At 37.5% G+C, this 15578-nt stretch overlaps 1 protein-coding gene across 4 annotated transcripts in view; it reads left to right on the forward strand.

Annotated features, from left to right (window-relative positions):
- The window catches only part of LOC111178739 (uncharacterized), a 42912-nt gene that overhangs the window by 7644 nt on the left and 19690 nt on the right, over positions 1-15578 (forward strand). For 3 of the 4 annotated variants that reach the window (XM_089918852.1, XM_089918853.1, XM_030759357.2), the window contains one exon: positions 4585-6842. The exons of the other annotated variant lie outside the window; for it this stretch is intronic. The gene's annotated coding sequence lies outside the window, so the exon portion shown is untranslated. Of the gene's footprint in view, positions 1-4584; positions 6843-15578 lie in introns of those variants that run through there. 4 annotated transcript variants of the gene reach the window in all.

Genomic DNA, 15578 nt, shown 5'->3' on the forward strand with positions numbered 1-15578 from the left:
TTGTGAAAATAAAAGGACATTAACCAGAATGGTGGAAGAGACTGTAGAGAAAAAGGAAAGGAAGGGTCAAATCAGAAATCAGAAGACAGATCAACAGTTTTATGAGTGATTGGACATAGGAACAAAAGAGAAAAGCAAAGATGAATCTAAGCTCAAACTTAGGAGGTTTTGACCATGCTAGTATGGTCATTGCAAATTAAGAGGTGGCAAAGGGTTACTCTGGAGCTCCTTTTGGGTCTGAGGGCCTGAGGATTGAGGAAATGATAAGTCAGCCCAAGTTCTCTGGAGCCCCTTTTAGTCACACTAAAATACATATTCATTCAACAATTATCTGTGAGCTGCAGGTAAGGTTGTATTTTATGCCTGTGAAGACCACAAAGGTGAAAAGGCTATGCTGTCACACTTGAAGTCACTTAAAATCTAATCACAGGAATAAAGCAAGTATATTAGTAACCAGAACATGCAATGGCATATAAGCACCTCAAGAGAGATGCAAGCAGAGTGGCATGAGAGTTAGAGATGAAAGAGAAGAGGGGAAGGCTCCATGAAGAAGGTGCCAATTGAGCTCCACCTTAAAGCTTGGGTTGAGTGTTAACTAGGAGGATGGGGGAGTGTGGTCCAGGCTGAGCACCATGAGCAGAGAAAGGTGGGACACCATAATATTGATTCAGGGGACAGTGGGTTATCCCGTTTGACCAAAAATGGGAGATGTGAGAGAAAAGACTGGAAAGATAAAGTCCGAGCATGGAGTCTGTTTTATAGGGAACTGGATGTGAAGGGGCGGTAGTGCCTCATGATTTTTAGAACACGGAAATGGCTTGAATAATTCATGCTTGAAGATCCAGTCAGGCAAGAGAGTATGGTACAGTATGTTTTAAATTATCCACCTAGTATGGCTTACATTATCCTCTTTGGACTTGAATTCTGGCTAGAACATTTTACCATATTCTTAGTGAAATGTTAAACCACAAACCTAAAAGTAAATAGCATGTGGCAAGTGTAAATTGTTCAACCTGATTTAATGTCCTTTCATTTCAGCCTTTAATTAGCATTTCTGTTAAGTCCTAAACTTTTAATCATGCGTGAAGTCAGGACACCATAAAATATGTTATTTCCATATTTTAACAAAAGAACTGACCCTGCAAGTAGCCACCTACTTGGTATAATTTTACTAAAGAGAGAAAATGAACAAAAATAATAGCACCTAAAAAATAATAAAAATAGCATCTACCAAACCAGAACCTGCATTTTAACAAAATCACCCTAGGTGATTCATATGTGTGATGGTTAATTTTATGTGTGAAGTTGACTGGGCTAAGGGATAGCTGGTAAAACATTATTACTGAGTGTCTGTGAAGGTGTTTCTGGAAGAGATTAGCATTTTAATCGGTAGACTGAGTAAAGAAGATAACCCCTAATAGTGCGGATGGGCATCATCCAATCTGTTGAGGGCCTGACTAGGACAAAAAGGTAGAGGAAGGTTGAATTCACTCTCTGGTTGAGCTGGGACATTACCTTCTCCTGCCCTTGGTCCTGGCTCCCACACCTTTGGACTTGGCTAAGTTATACCAGCAGCCATCCTGGTTCTCCAGCTTGCAGATGACAGATCATGGGACTTCTTGGCCTCCATAATTGCTTGAACCAATTCCTATTATATCTATTTATTCTGTTTCTCTGCAGAACCCTGACTAATACAATGTGCATATTAAAGTTGAGAAGCAGTGGATTAGAGGATATTAGACAATTCCAGGATTAAAGTGTTTTAAGGTCCTTGCATTGTCTGGGAAAAGGGTAAAACTCAAGAATTAATATTTGCCTTTGATTAGTCAAGAATACCTGTTGTAATGTATGATTCCATTTATTTGAAATTCTTGAAAATGCAAACTAATCTATAGTAACAGAAAGCAGATTGGTGGCTGCCTGGAGGTAGAGGAGAGTACTGACTATAAAGGGGCATGTGGGAACTTTTGGGAGTGATGGAAACATTCCATAAGTTGATTGTGGTGGTAGAGAAACATTTGTCAGAAGTTATCGAAATACTGGGATAGCCGTCATGTATTTTACATAAATTGTACCACAATTAAGTTGATTAAAAAAAGAATACCTGTTGTAATTTTTAGACTAATCATTAAAAGAATGAAAAAAAGAGTATATAACTCACAAACTAGTAGAGAGGAAAAAAGAAATAATAAATATTCAACCAATCAAAAAGAAGACAAAGAAAAAGGAACACAAATAAGCAATAAGAAGAAAAATAAGCAATAAGATGATGGCAGATATAAACTCAATCTACAGTCTAAACGGTAGAATGAACAGTGTACAATGAGAGGGACATTTTTGGGAAAGTTTAACGATAGATGGTTAAAATGTGTGGATTGAGCACATGTACTTATTCCCCAAACTTTACTTAATATGTTAAGAAAGGATTAAAAAAAAAACCCTGCAAGATAATAAAATCCACAAGAACAGAGAATGGGGGGAAGAAACAACAGCAGTTGAGAACTGTCAATAAAATTTTGGAGAATGGAAGTAGATGGGTGAACAAATCAGAGAAAGTTAAAAGTCTGCAAGAAGAGCTGGTAAAAATCAGCTGATTCATATTAGACCACTAGAAAGGCTTAGAAGTAGGAGACTGCAGGTACTTCTGAAGAAATGTGTGTGCTGGGGGGTAGGGGGTGGTGGTGAGGGGGTGGCAGTGGCTTGGAGAGTAGGCCTGAAAGTAGGATTGGCTGAAAAACCTGTTAAAAGGGTGGTTAGATGCCATCAGATCTCCCCACTACTCCTTGGAGATTTGCCATCTTAAGAAATTGAACTAAAGAGATCTGGACTTGGAGATTCCAGGCAGGCACCAATGAAGGCAGGGACAAGTGCCATTCTGAAAATGGCAATTAGAATGAAACTCTACATACTGAATGGTGAGACACTCCATCCCCACCTCATTTCCCTTCTCAGTGCTGATAAAGAGGAAGGGAGAAGCTGGTACAAATTGATGGGATCTGGTGGTCCAGAAGGGGGCTGAGGAAAAAATCCCACGAAAATATTTTTAGCCAGCTTATCCTTTCAAGTGGGGAATTGAAAAAAATGTTTTCTTGATATCAAAATCCTCAGTGGCCCAGCCTCTTCCTCCACCTCACATTTTAGAACACCAGGAGCCAAATATATTAGAATCTTGCTATTCAGATTGTTGTCCAAGAACCAGTAGTATTGGCATGCCCTGGGAGGAGGTTAGAAATGCTGACTCTCAGGCCCCACTCCAGACCTGCCAAACCAAAATCTGAATTTTAACAAGATTCCCCCAGGTGATTTATTTATTTTTTTAAATAATTAACTCTTTTTTTAAAATAGATTTATTTTATTTATTTATTTATTTTTGGCTGCGTTGGGTCTTCGTTGCTGCACACCAGCTTTCTCTAGTTGTGGCGAGCAGGGGCTTCTCTTGTTGCGGAGCACAGGCTCTAGAGGTGCAGGCTCAGTAGTTGTGGCACATGGGCTTAGTTGCTCTGTGGCATGTGGAATCTTCCCGGACCAGGGATCGAACCCGTGTCCCCTGCATTGGCAGGAGAATTCTCAATCAGTGCACCACCAGTGCATGTTTTGCATGTTAAAATTTGAGAAGCAGTGGATTAAAGGATATTAGAGAATTCCAGGATTCCTCTCTGAAAGTAAAGTCCTATTTACAAATATTTATGGAGGAACATTCCCAGTAAAAACAAAAAAATTTCAGTTTGCCACCTTTTGCCTTATATTGAAGCCTACCAGATACCAAAATACCCCCTCCCTTTGCCCCAACACACACAATTTTAAACAACTTTTTATTACCTCACTCAAAATTGAGTAGACAGTCAAGAACCAAGAGATATATGAGGAAAGTCTCACGAACGTCATAGCCCAAAACAAAGGAACAGAGTGGAAACAGTTAATGTAGAGAACCACAGAAGTTTTAACAGACAAAAATCTCAGCCTCAAAGAGTAGCATCCATGAAATGGGAACGTGATAATATTAGAAAAGAAGGGAGGGAGGGAAGGAGGGAGAATGAAAAGGCGCAGTCAAAAGATTAAAAACTCTTGAAAATTAAAAATAAGAAAGTATGAAAGATTTTAAAAAGATACAATGGAAGATTTGGAAGGTGAAGTTGAAGGCTCCCAGAGAGTAGAGGGAAAATAGGAAAGTACAGAGAAGAGAAAAGAGAACTTGAGGATCCGTTCAGGACACTCAACATCCCATCTATAGTAATTCTAGAATGAGAAATGATAAATTTTCCCAGAAATGAAGGTCTTGAGTTTCCAGAATGAAAGACTCCCCCAGTGCCCTGGTACAATGAGTGCAAAAAGATCTAATCTAAGAACACTAGTGATAGAAAAAGGGAGGATCCTAAAAGCTTCTAGAGAGAAAAAAGCAGGTCACGTAGAAAAGATTACGAATCAGAATGATACCAAGTTAGAAGACATCAGAATAATCCCATCAAATGCTGAGGGAATGTTGTTTTCAATATTCAAGTCTATGCCTTGCCAAAGTATCAAGTGTGGGAATAGTATAAAGACATTTTCCGACTTGCAAGGTCTCATTTATCTATTCTTTCTCAGGAAGCAACTGGATGACATTTTCCACCAAATGATGGAGAAAAAAATCAAGAAAAATAGAAGTCACGGGGTCCATGAAATGGGATCCAATACAAGAAAGAAGCAAAAGGCATCCCCAGTTATGATGAAGGGAAATCCCAGGAAGAGTTGTGTGGCAGGCTTAGGGTGCAACCATTGGAGTTGGAGGACTCCAGAAACAACTGGAATGGATAATTTACCATATACATTTGACTGTATGAGAGGAGGTTTTCAGTACTGATAGAGAGTTTAGAGATGGATTTAATGATATGTATATAGATAATTAAAAATTTTAAACAGGCTATTATTAATTCCAGGAAAGACAACTCATGTGAAAAAAATATAATTTCTATATATTTCACAATATAATTTCTATAAGCCTGTGACTCATTTGCAAACATTTATATAATCATAATGAAAAACAGAATAGAGATTTAACTAAAAATTATGATAAAACTTTTTTGAGAATATGAGGTGAGTGGTAGGAGATATAAGAAAGTTAAATCCTCATTGTCTATAGTTGAAAGGTAATAGATAATGTGTAAAGTTGAAAAATCAAGAAGTAACAGTAAATGCAAGTTATTTAGAAATGAAAGATAAATACTAGAAGAAACTACAAAAGAGTTTGAAAGCATTGCTTATGGATTAGGAGAGCAGGAATTGGGGTGAAGCAGAGATCTCTGGTTTTATTTTTAAGCCTCAGAATTATTTGAGTTTTTATTTCTTTTTTTAAAAATTTATTATTTATTTAATTTATTTATTTTTGGCTGCGTTGGGTCTTTGTTTCTGCACGTGGCCTTTCTCTAGTAGCAGCAAGTGGGGGCTACTCTTCGTTGCGGTGCACAGGCTTCTCATTGCGGTGGCTTCTCTTGTTGCGGCGCACGGGCTCTAGGTGTGTGGGCTTCAGTAGTTGTGGCACGCAGGCTCAGTATTTGTGGCTCACGGGCTCTAGAGCACAGGCTCAGTAGTTGTGGCACATGGGCTTAGTTGCTCTGCGGCATGTGGGATCTTCCCGGACCAGGGCTCAAACCCATGTCCCCTGCATTGGCAGGTGGATTCTTAACAACTGCACCACCAGGAAGCCCTGACTTTTAAAAACTATGTAATTTCGTAGACGTTGATATGAAATATACTTAAAATTAAATGATATAATTTCAAAAGTAAGTGAATGGATTGAAAAGTGGCTGTAATAAATTAGCTTTCCAATTCAGTATGGCAGAAAGAGTGTGCATCATACAGAAGAGAGTTAACATAGCAGGCCTGACTGCTGTCCTTTGAAATGCCTGCTTACATGGGTGGCATCTGGGAACTTCCTGGATTTCAGGAAGGTTCTCACCACCCTCACTGATAAGAGTGGTTCACTGTGCTTAAACTATTTGTGCAAACAATATGGTTTACGCTAGACAGCTGCTTTCCTTCTGGAGTACATGCCACCAGGCAGAGGGTGCCTTTGTAACCAGCCCCCAGTAAAAACTCTGGACAGTCTCTAATGAGCTTCCCTGGTAAACAACATTTGACATGTGTTGTTACAACTCATTGTTGAGGGAATTAAGTGCATCCTGTGTGAGAGAGGACTCTTGGAAGCTTGGTCCTGGTTTCCTCCAGACTCCACCCCATGTGCCTTCCTTTTCTCTTTGCTGATTTTACTGATTTTGCTCTGTATCCTTTCTCTATAATAAATTGTAGCCATACATACAGCTGCATGCTGAATCCTGATTCTTCCTATTGAATCACTGAATTTGGGGGTGGTTTTGAGGACCCCAGACACACATTTTACTTCAAATACCCATTAAAATAATAGTGTAATTACAGGATGCATGTTTGCAAGCAATAAAACCCAATTCTAGCTGTCTCAGGAAAAAACAGAATTTATTGGAAGGGTTGAAGTGGGGCTGACAGAATTGAAAGGAGACTGGAGGAGCAAGCTAGAAATCAAATATAATCTAGCTAGGACATTGCCACCACTGCCTATACTGTAAGTAGAAACTTAATATTTCTTCTTTTACTTACTAGTATTGGAAATACAGTTTATTGTTGCCTGTTCATCTTATATTTAGCCACCTTGCTAAACTTATTATTTCGAATAATTTGGTTGGTTCTTAAGGGTTTTCTCTATAGATAATTATATTATTTGTAAATAATAGTTTTGATCTTCCCTTTTCAAACATTCCTTCCTCCCTTCCTTCCTTCCTTCCTTCTTTCCTTCCTTCCTTCCTTCCTTCCTTCCTTCCCTCCCCCCCCCCTTACTGACCTTCAGCACAATGTTAGATAGAGGCAATAGACATCCCTGACTTGTTACTCAGTTATAAGGAAATGCTTCTGACATTTCCCTACTAAGAATGATGTTTGCTTTCGGTGTTATGTGAGATACCCTTTAACAGATTCAGAAAGATCATTTCTATTCTCACTTTGCTAAAAGTTGTTTCATCATGATGAGTGTTGAATTTTATCAAATGCACTTTCTGCATCTATTAAGATGATAATCGGTTTTCTCCTTTACTGTTAATGTGAAGAATTGGTTCTCTAATATTAAACCATTCTTGTATCTCTGAAATTAGCCTGACTTTGTCATGATTTATTACCTCTTTTATATATCACTGCTTTGGTTTGCTAATACTTTAATATATTTGCATCTAGGTTCACAAGTGAGATTACTGTAATTTGATAGCTTTGGGAATTAAGTTTTATTAATCTCATAGTATGAATTGGAAATATTTCCTCTTTTTCAGTTTTATGGAAGAGTTTGTATATGATTGAAATGAACTATTTCTTGGAAGGTTGGAATATTTTTTCTAGGGTTTGTTCATCTGAGTTTTGCAAAATGTTTTCTTTTGAATCTCTGCTACATCTATAGTTATGTTCCCCTTTGCATTACTAATATTTTTTTCTTCTCTTCTTTTCTCTCCCCTTTACCCCCACCCCCAATCAATTTTATTAATTTTTTTACCCCAGATAGCTAGCTTTTGGCTTTGTTGATCATCCTTAGTCTTTTTTTTTTTTTTTTTTTTTTTGTGGTACGCGGGCCTCTCACTGCTGTGGCCTTTCCCGTTGCAGAGCACAGGCTCCGGACGCACAGCCTCAGCGGCCATGGCTTACAGGCCCAGCCACTCCGTGGCATGTGGGATTTTCCCGGACCCGGGCACGAACCCATGTCCCCTGCATTGGCAGGCGGACTCTCAACCACTGCGCCACCAGGGAAGCCCCCCATTTTTTTGATTGTTGCTCTAACCATTTTAATCTGCTTCCTTCCACTTTATTCTGTTACTTTTCTAAAAGTTTGGGTGCCTAGTTTTTTTAATTTTCAGACTTTCTTCATTTCTAATATAAGCATTCAAGACTATAAGTTTACCTCGAATTACCACTGTTGTTTGTTTGTATGTTTCTCAAGTCTTGATACAAGTATTTTCATTATTGCTCAATTATAAATATCTTTACACTTCTCTTATGATTTTATCTCGGATCCAAGTGTTGTTTTGAAGTGTGTGTATGTTAAATTTTTAATTTTGAGATAATTTTAGTTTCACAAGCAGTTATAAGAAATCATACAGAAGGATTCCATGTACACTTTATCCAGTTTCCTCCAATAGTAATATCTTGCAAAACTATAGAAAATATCACATCCAGAATATTGACATTGATGAGAATTCAGCTGTTAATCTTACTGAGGATCCCTTATATGTGATGAATCATATCTGTCTTGCTGCTTTCAATATTCTCTTTGTCCTTGGCTTTTGACAGTTTGATTCTGATATGTCTAGATATGGATCTGTTTATCTTAGAGTGTGTTGAGCTTCTTGAATGTGTAGATTCATGATTTTCACCCAATTTGGGACATTTTGGGCCAAATTTTTTTTTTGTTCCCTTCTCTCCTCTCTTTCTGGGACCTCCTTATGCACATGTTGGTACACTTCATGGTGTTTCACAGGTATCTGAAGCTCTGGCTGTGTTCATTTTTCTTTATTCTTTTTTTTCTCTCTATTCCTCAGACTGGAGAATCTCAACTGACCTGTCTTCAAGTTTTCTGATTCTTCCTTCTGCCAGCTGGAATCTACAGCCATGGTCCTCTAGTAAAAACTTTCATTTCAGTTATTGTACTGAAGTTCTTTTTTTTTTTTTTTTTTGGCCTCGTTGCGCGGCATGCGGGATCCCAGTTCCCCGACCAGGGATCGAACCCAGGCCACAGCAGTGAGGGCGCCAATTCCTAACTATTGGATTGCCAGGGAATTCCCCTGAAGTTCTCTTTTTATATTGGTATTTATATTGGTTCTTTTTTATAATTCTTTCTCTTTACTGATAGTCTCTATTTGGTGAGACATTCTCATACTTTCCTTTAGTTCTTTAGATATGATTTCCTTTAGTTCTTTAAAGGTATTTATAATAGATGATTTAAATTCTTTGTCTGGTGAAGTCTGTCCATCTGAGCTTTCTGAGAGACAGTTTCTATTCATTGCTTCTTCCCCCTCACCTTGTGTATGTCCTGTTTTCCCCTTTCTTTGTATGTCTCATATGTTTTTTGAAAACTAGACACTTAAAATAATATAATGTGGCAACTCTGCATATCACATTCCCCTCTCTTCCCAGGGTTTATTGGGGTTGCTGTTTGTGGTTGCTGCTGCTGCTTCTGTTTTTTTAGTGACTTTCCTGAACTAATTCTGTAAAGTCTGTATTCTTTGTCATGTGTGGCACTGATAGTCTCTGCTTGGTTAGTTTAGTGATCAGGTAATGAATGGACAGCTATCTCCTTGCATGCCTTGAATTAATGTCTCCTGGCCTTTGCCAGGTGTGTGTGTGTGTGTGTGTGTGTGTGTGCATGCACATGCGTGTGGTGTTAGGGTATATCTTCAAGACTCCAACACACTGTGGACAACTCTGCTTTAGTCTTTACTTCCTGCTTGTGCAGAGCCTAAAGGTCTCCCAGCAGTGAGTGAGATTAGGGTCTTCTCAGACCTTTCCTGGGCATGCACACGGCCCAGCACATACATGTGGTCTTCTAGATATCCAAGAATATGTTGGAACTTTTCAAAGGCTCCTATAGATACCTTATTCCAAAGTTTTTCCTTTTAAGCTTTTTGTCAGCTTCTTCCTTGCCCCACACAGTTGTTATCGCCTAAGTCACCTGTGATGTTAAACAATTGCCCCTGGTTATTTTCAATAAATGCTCCAGGGAAAAGGGTATTCACAGTGAATGAGCTCTGAGTCAGTTCAAATAAACACAAACCCTGAGAGTGGTGGTTTATAGGGAACTGCCAGACAGGTCAAATAATGACAGTTATCTGGGGATGGAGCCTTTGAAAAGCTCCAAGCCTATTTTGACCTCTCCAGTGACTGCTAGGCTGCTAGTCTTCATGGCTGCCATGTCTGCAGGGCTGTTGGTTTCCAAGGCCACCATGGAAGGAGAGAGAAGACGTGAATAGGGCAAATTAAAATGCTACAAAGTTCTTTGTTTACTGAGATTCAGCCATTTTTTGTAATAAATACTCTTCAGACTGTTCTGAGCCTTTGGTTAATTTTCAGAGTTCAGAAAATGTTGATTTTGGCAACTTTGCCAGTGCTTTCATTGCTTTTATAAGGAGCAGTTTTCTAAGGTCCTTGCTCTGCCATTTTGGAAGGGTCTCCTATCATTTTGACATTGATACAGTCAAAATAAAAACAATTCCAGCACCACAAGGATCTCTTATGTTGTCCTTTTATAGCCACATCTGTTTCCTTCCTGTAGCCCTCTTAAGTCCTGGCAACCACTAATCTGTTCTCTGTTTTATAATTTTGATATCTCTAGAATGTTATATAATTGGAATCATATAGTATATAACCTTTTAGATTGGTTTTTTCACTAAATATAATTCTTTGGAGATTCATCCAGATTGCTGCCTTTATCAATAATTTGTTCCATATTATTGCTAAGTAATAAACCATGATATGAGTATACCACAGTTTGTTTAACCATTTACCCATTAAAGGACATCTGAGCTATTTCCAGTTTGAGGCTTTTATGGATAAAGCTGCTCTGAACATTCACGTACACGTTATTATGTGAACATAAGTTTCTCTCTGAGTTAGAAGCCCAGGAGTGCAATTGCTGAGTCATATGGTAATTGCTTGTTCCGTGTTTTTATTTTTTAATTAATTAATTTATTTTTGTCTGTGTTGGGTCTTTGTTGCTGCGCGCGGACTTTCTCTAGTTGCAGTGAGTGGGGGCTCCTCTTCATTGCGGTACACGGGCTTCTCATTGCGGTGGCTTCTCGTTGCAGAGCACAGGCTGTAGGCACGCAGGCTTCAGTAGTTGTGGCTTGCGGGCTCTAGAGCACAGGCTCTGTAGTTGTGGCGTGCGGGCTTACTTGCACCGTGGCATGTGGGATCTTCCCGGACCAGGGATTCAACCTGTGTCCCCTGCATTAGCAGGCAGATTCTTAACCACTGTGCCACCAGGGAAGTCCTTTCAGTGTTTTTAATAAACTACCAATCTAGAAGACATAAAAAATGGAAAAATACTCCATGATCATGGATTGGAAGAATTAATATTGTTAAAATGTGTATGTACACTGCCCAAAGCAATCTACAGATTCGATTCAATGCAGTCTCTATCAAAATTCCAATGGTATTTTTCACAGAAGTAGAACAAATGATCCTAAAATCTGTATGGAACCACATAAGAAGCCCAAATAACCAAAGCAATCTTGAGAAAGAAGAACAAACTGGAGTAATTATGCTTCCTGTTTTCAAACTATATTAATCAAAAGCTGATTTCAAAGCTATAGTAATCAAAAAAGTACAGTATTGGCATAAAAACAGACACATAGATCAATGGAACAGAATAGAGAGCCCAGAAATAATGCATATATGACTAATTAACTTACGACAGAGAGCCAAGAATATACAATGAGGAAAGGACAGTCTCTTCAGTAAATGTCCAGTTGGGAAAACTGGACATCCACCTGCAAAAGAACAAAACTGGACCACTATCTTATACCATACACAAAAATTAACTCAAAATGGATTAAAGACTTGAAACTCTAAAACTCCTGGAAGAAAACATAGGCAGTAAGCTCCTTGACATCAATCTTGGCAATGATTTTTTGGATTTGACACCAAAAGCAAAAGCAAAGGTAAATGAATACATCAAAGTAAAAAGCTTCTGCACAACAAAGGAAACCATCAACAAAATGAAAAGGCAAACTACTGAATGGGAGAAAATATTTGCAAAGCATAGATCTGACAAGGGCTTAATATTCAAAATATATAAACAACTCATACAACTCAATAGCAAAAGACAAAACAATCCAGTTTTTAAATGGGCAAAGGATCTGAATGGATATTTTTCCAAAGAAGACATACAAGAAGCCAACAGGTACATGAAAAGGTGCTCAACATCACTATCATTAGGGAACTACAAATCAAAAGCACAATGAAATATCACTTCACACCTGTTAGAATGGTTATTATCAAAAAGACAAGAAGTAACTAGTATTGGTGAGGATATGGAGAAAAGGGAACCCTGCTGCACTGTTCATGGGAATGTAAATTGGTACAGCTATTATTGAAAACAGTATGGACGTTCCTCAAAAAATTAAAAATAGAACTACCAAATGATCCAGTAGTTCCACCTCTGGGTATTTATCCAAAGGAAATGGAATTACTAACTTGAAAAGATATTTGCATCCTTATGTTCATTGAAGAATTATTTGCAGTAGCCAAGATGTGGAAACAACCTAAGTGTCCATTGACTGGTGAATGGATAAAGAAGATGTGCTGTATAAGTCAGCTGTATATTTATGAATATTATTCAGCCATAAAAAAAGAAGGAAATCCTGCCATTTGGGACAACATGGATGAACCTCGAGGGCATTATACTAAGTGAAATAAGACAGAAAGACAAATATTGTATGATATCAATCATATGTGGAATCTCAAACAAACAAACTCACAGATACAGAGAATAGATCGATGGTTGCCAGAGGTGGGGGTTGGGGTAGGCAGAATGGGTTAAGGGGGTCAAAAGGTACAAACTTCCAGTTATAAATAAGTCCTGCGACTATAATGTACAGCATGAGGACTACAGTTAATAATACTGTATTGTATATTTGGAAGTTGCTAAGAGAGTAGAACTTAAAAGTTCTCACCATAAGAAAAAAAAATTTTGTAACTGTATCGTGATGGATGTTGACTGGACTTATTTGGTGATCATTTTGCAGTATATACAGGTATCGAATCATTATATTGTACACCTGAAACTAATATAATGTTATATGTCAATTATATCTCAATTTTTTTTAAAAAAGCGTTTTCCTTGTGTTAACAGGACTAAGCCAGTGGCACACAGTTATCCATGAAAGCAGGTAGAAGGTACAGGCAAGCAGTGACTGGTACACGGATAAGTCTTCCTGAACAATATAAGAAACTTAGAACTCTTTTACTCCAAGTACCTGGCCTTCTGATTACATAATATAATTTTCTAGTATTTTAGAACTGTTCTTTTGAATTTAATTTTTGTGGCTAAGTAATAAATTCATAAGGTTCAAAAACCAGAAATATAAAATGGTATATAGCAAAAAGTCCCATCCCATATTTGTCCCGCATCCGTTCAGTTCTCTCTCATAGGAAATTGCTGTTCTTAGTTTATGTAACCTTCCAGAATTTTATTATGCACAAACACAAAGTAACATAGATTTTTAGTACTTTACCTCTCCTTTTTAATAAAAAAGGTAACGTGCTGCATTAACTGCTCAGCGTCTTACTCTTTTTCACTTAGTATATCTTGGAGACCTTTCTATATCAGTGCATTGAGATCTAATCAGTGCATTGATATTATTATTTTTTTAAATAGCTATCCATATTTCATCATATGGATTACTATAATTTAGTTACCAGTCCCATACAGATGAAATTTGGGTTGTTTCAAGCCCTGTTATTGCAAGCAATTCTGGAAAGAATAACTGTATACACATATTGTTTCATACATATGGAAGTATGTCTGTGGGATAAATCACCCAAAGTAGAATTCCTGGGTCAAAGACTATCACATGTGGAAGCGTGATAGCTCTCCATAAGGACTGTGCCAGTTATGCTCATATAAGCCATGTGTGAGAGTGCCTGCTTTCCCACAGCTTCATCAGTGGAATGTGTTGGCAGACTTTCAGAGTTCTTGCCAATCTGATAGGTGAAAAAAATGATATTTTGATGTAGTTTTAACTTGAATTTCTATTATTATGAGAGTTTGAGCATTCTTTCATATGTTTAAAGCCATTACCCTGGGAACTGACAAGAGTAAGAATGCATTTGTATATACATTTGTTAAAACTGGTGGAACTGTGCAGTTTAAATCTGTGCATTTCACTGTATGTAAATTATACTTCTGGTATCATTTTTCAAAAAGATTTTTCTTTCTCTATTTAATGACTTTGTCAAAAATAATTTGACCGATATGCGTGGGTCTATTTCTTGACTCTATTCTATAACATTGATCTATTTGTTCTTTTGCCAGTGTCACACTGTCTTGATTTTCTTTGCTTTACAATAAGCTTTGAAGGCATGTAGAATAATTTCTCCAAATTTACTTTCCTTTTCTAAGGTCATTTTGAGTATTCTATGTCCTTTGCAGTTCCGCATAAATTTTAGAATCAGCTTATCAATTTCCATAATAAAGCTTGCTGGAGATTTTCATTGGGATTGCATTGAGTATATCAATTTGGGGGGAATAACTTAACAGTATGAGTATTATAGTCCATTAATAGAATATTTTTTCCATGAATGCATGTCTTTAATTTCACTCAGAAATGTTTTATGGATTTCAGTGCAAGGGTTTTGTGCATTTGTATTAAATTACCCTAAAGTATTTTCTGTCTTTTAATGATCATATAGATGATCTTTTGCTGGCTATTCTTGTTTTTCCATACCTATTTTAGGATGAAATTGGTTTAAAAAAGAAAGATTCTTTTTTTAAAGATTTTTTTGATGTGGACCAGTTTTTAAGTCTTTATTGAATTAGTTACAATATTGCTTCTGTTTTATGTTTTTTTTTGGCTGGGAGGCATGTTGGATCTTAGCTCCACGACCGGGGCTCCAACCTGCACCCCCTGCGTTGGAAGGTCCAGTCTTAACCACTGGACCGCCAGGGAAGTCCCAAGAAAGATATATTTTTTAAAAGAAGTCATTTGATATTTTTAAAGGGAAAATTGAAACCTCTTTGATATTGTCTTACTATTCAACAATAGGTCTTCTTTTTGCTTGAGTCTTTTGTGTGCATCAATAATGTTTTAGGCTCCCCCGCCCCCCCACCCCAACCCATGCTAGGTCTTACACATTTCTGGTTAAGGTAATTCCTGAGTATTTTATATTTTTGTTGCTGTAATGAATGGGACCTTTCCTTTCAGTGTATCTTCTGATTATTGCTTGCGTATGCAAAAATTACTTATGTTCATATATTAATTTTTTATATTTTACTTTACTGGATTTTATTATTGTTTGTAGTAGTTTTCTGTTGATTATCTTGCATTTTGCATGTGTATAGTCACATTATGCAAATAGTAATAACTTTACCCTCTCCTTTCCAGTTTCTATACTTCTGAATTTTTTTTAGTCTTCACCAATTGTGTTGGTAGTATCTCTAGTATAATGTTAATAACAGTCAGGGTAGTAGACAGTCTTTTCCTGATTCCATTGAAAATGCTCCTACTGTTTCCTCATTAAGCATCATATTCATTTTGGGGATAAAATTAGTTTATTTTACAATGTTAAAGAAGAATCTATTCCTCCTTTTTAGAGGGTTTTTGTTTTAATTTATTTAATTTATTTATTTTTGTCTTCATTGGGTCTTCACTTATGTGCACGGGCTTTCTCTAGTTGTGGCGAGCAGGGGCTACTCTTCGTTGCGGTGCACAGACTTTTCATTGAGGTGGCTTCTCCTGTTGTGGAGCATGGGCTCTAGGCACACGGGTTCAGCAGTTGTGGTGCACAGGCTTAGCTGCTCCATGGCATGTGGGATC

The sequence above is a fragment of the Delphinapterus leucas genome, chromosome 10, assembly GCF_059928025.1.
Source record: "Delphinapterus leucas isolate spDelLeu-1000000601 "Yukka" chromosome 10, BTC_Dleu_Yukka2, whole genome shotgun sequence".
In the NCBI taxonomy this organism is placed as follows: domain Eukaryota; kingdom Metazoa; phylum Chordata; class Mammalia; order Artiodactyla; family Monodontidae; genus Delphinapterus; species Delphinapterus leucas.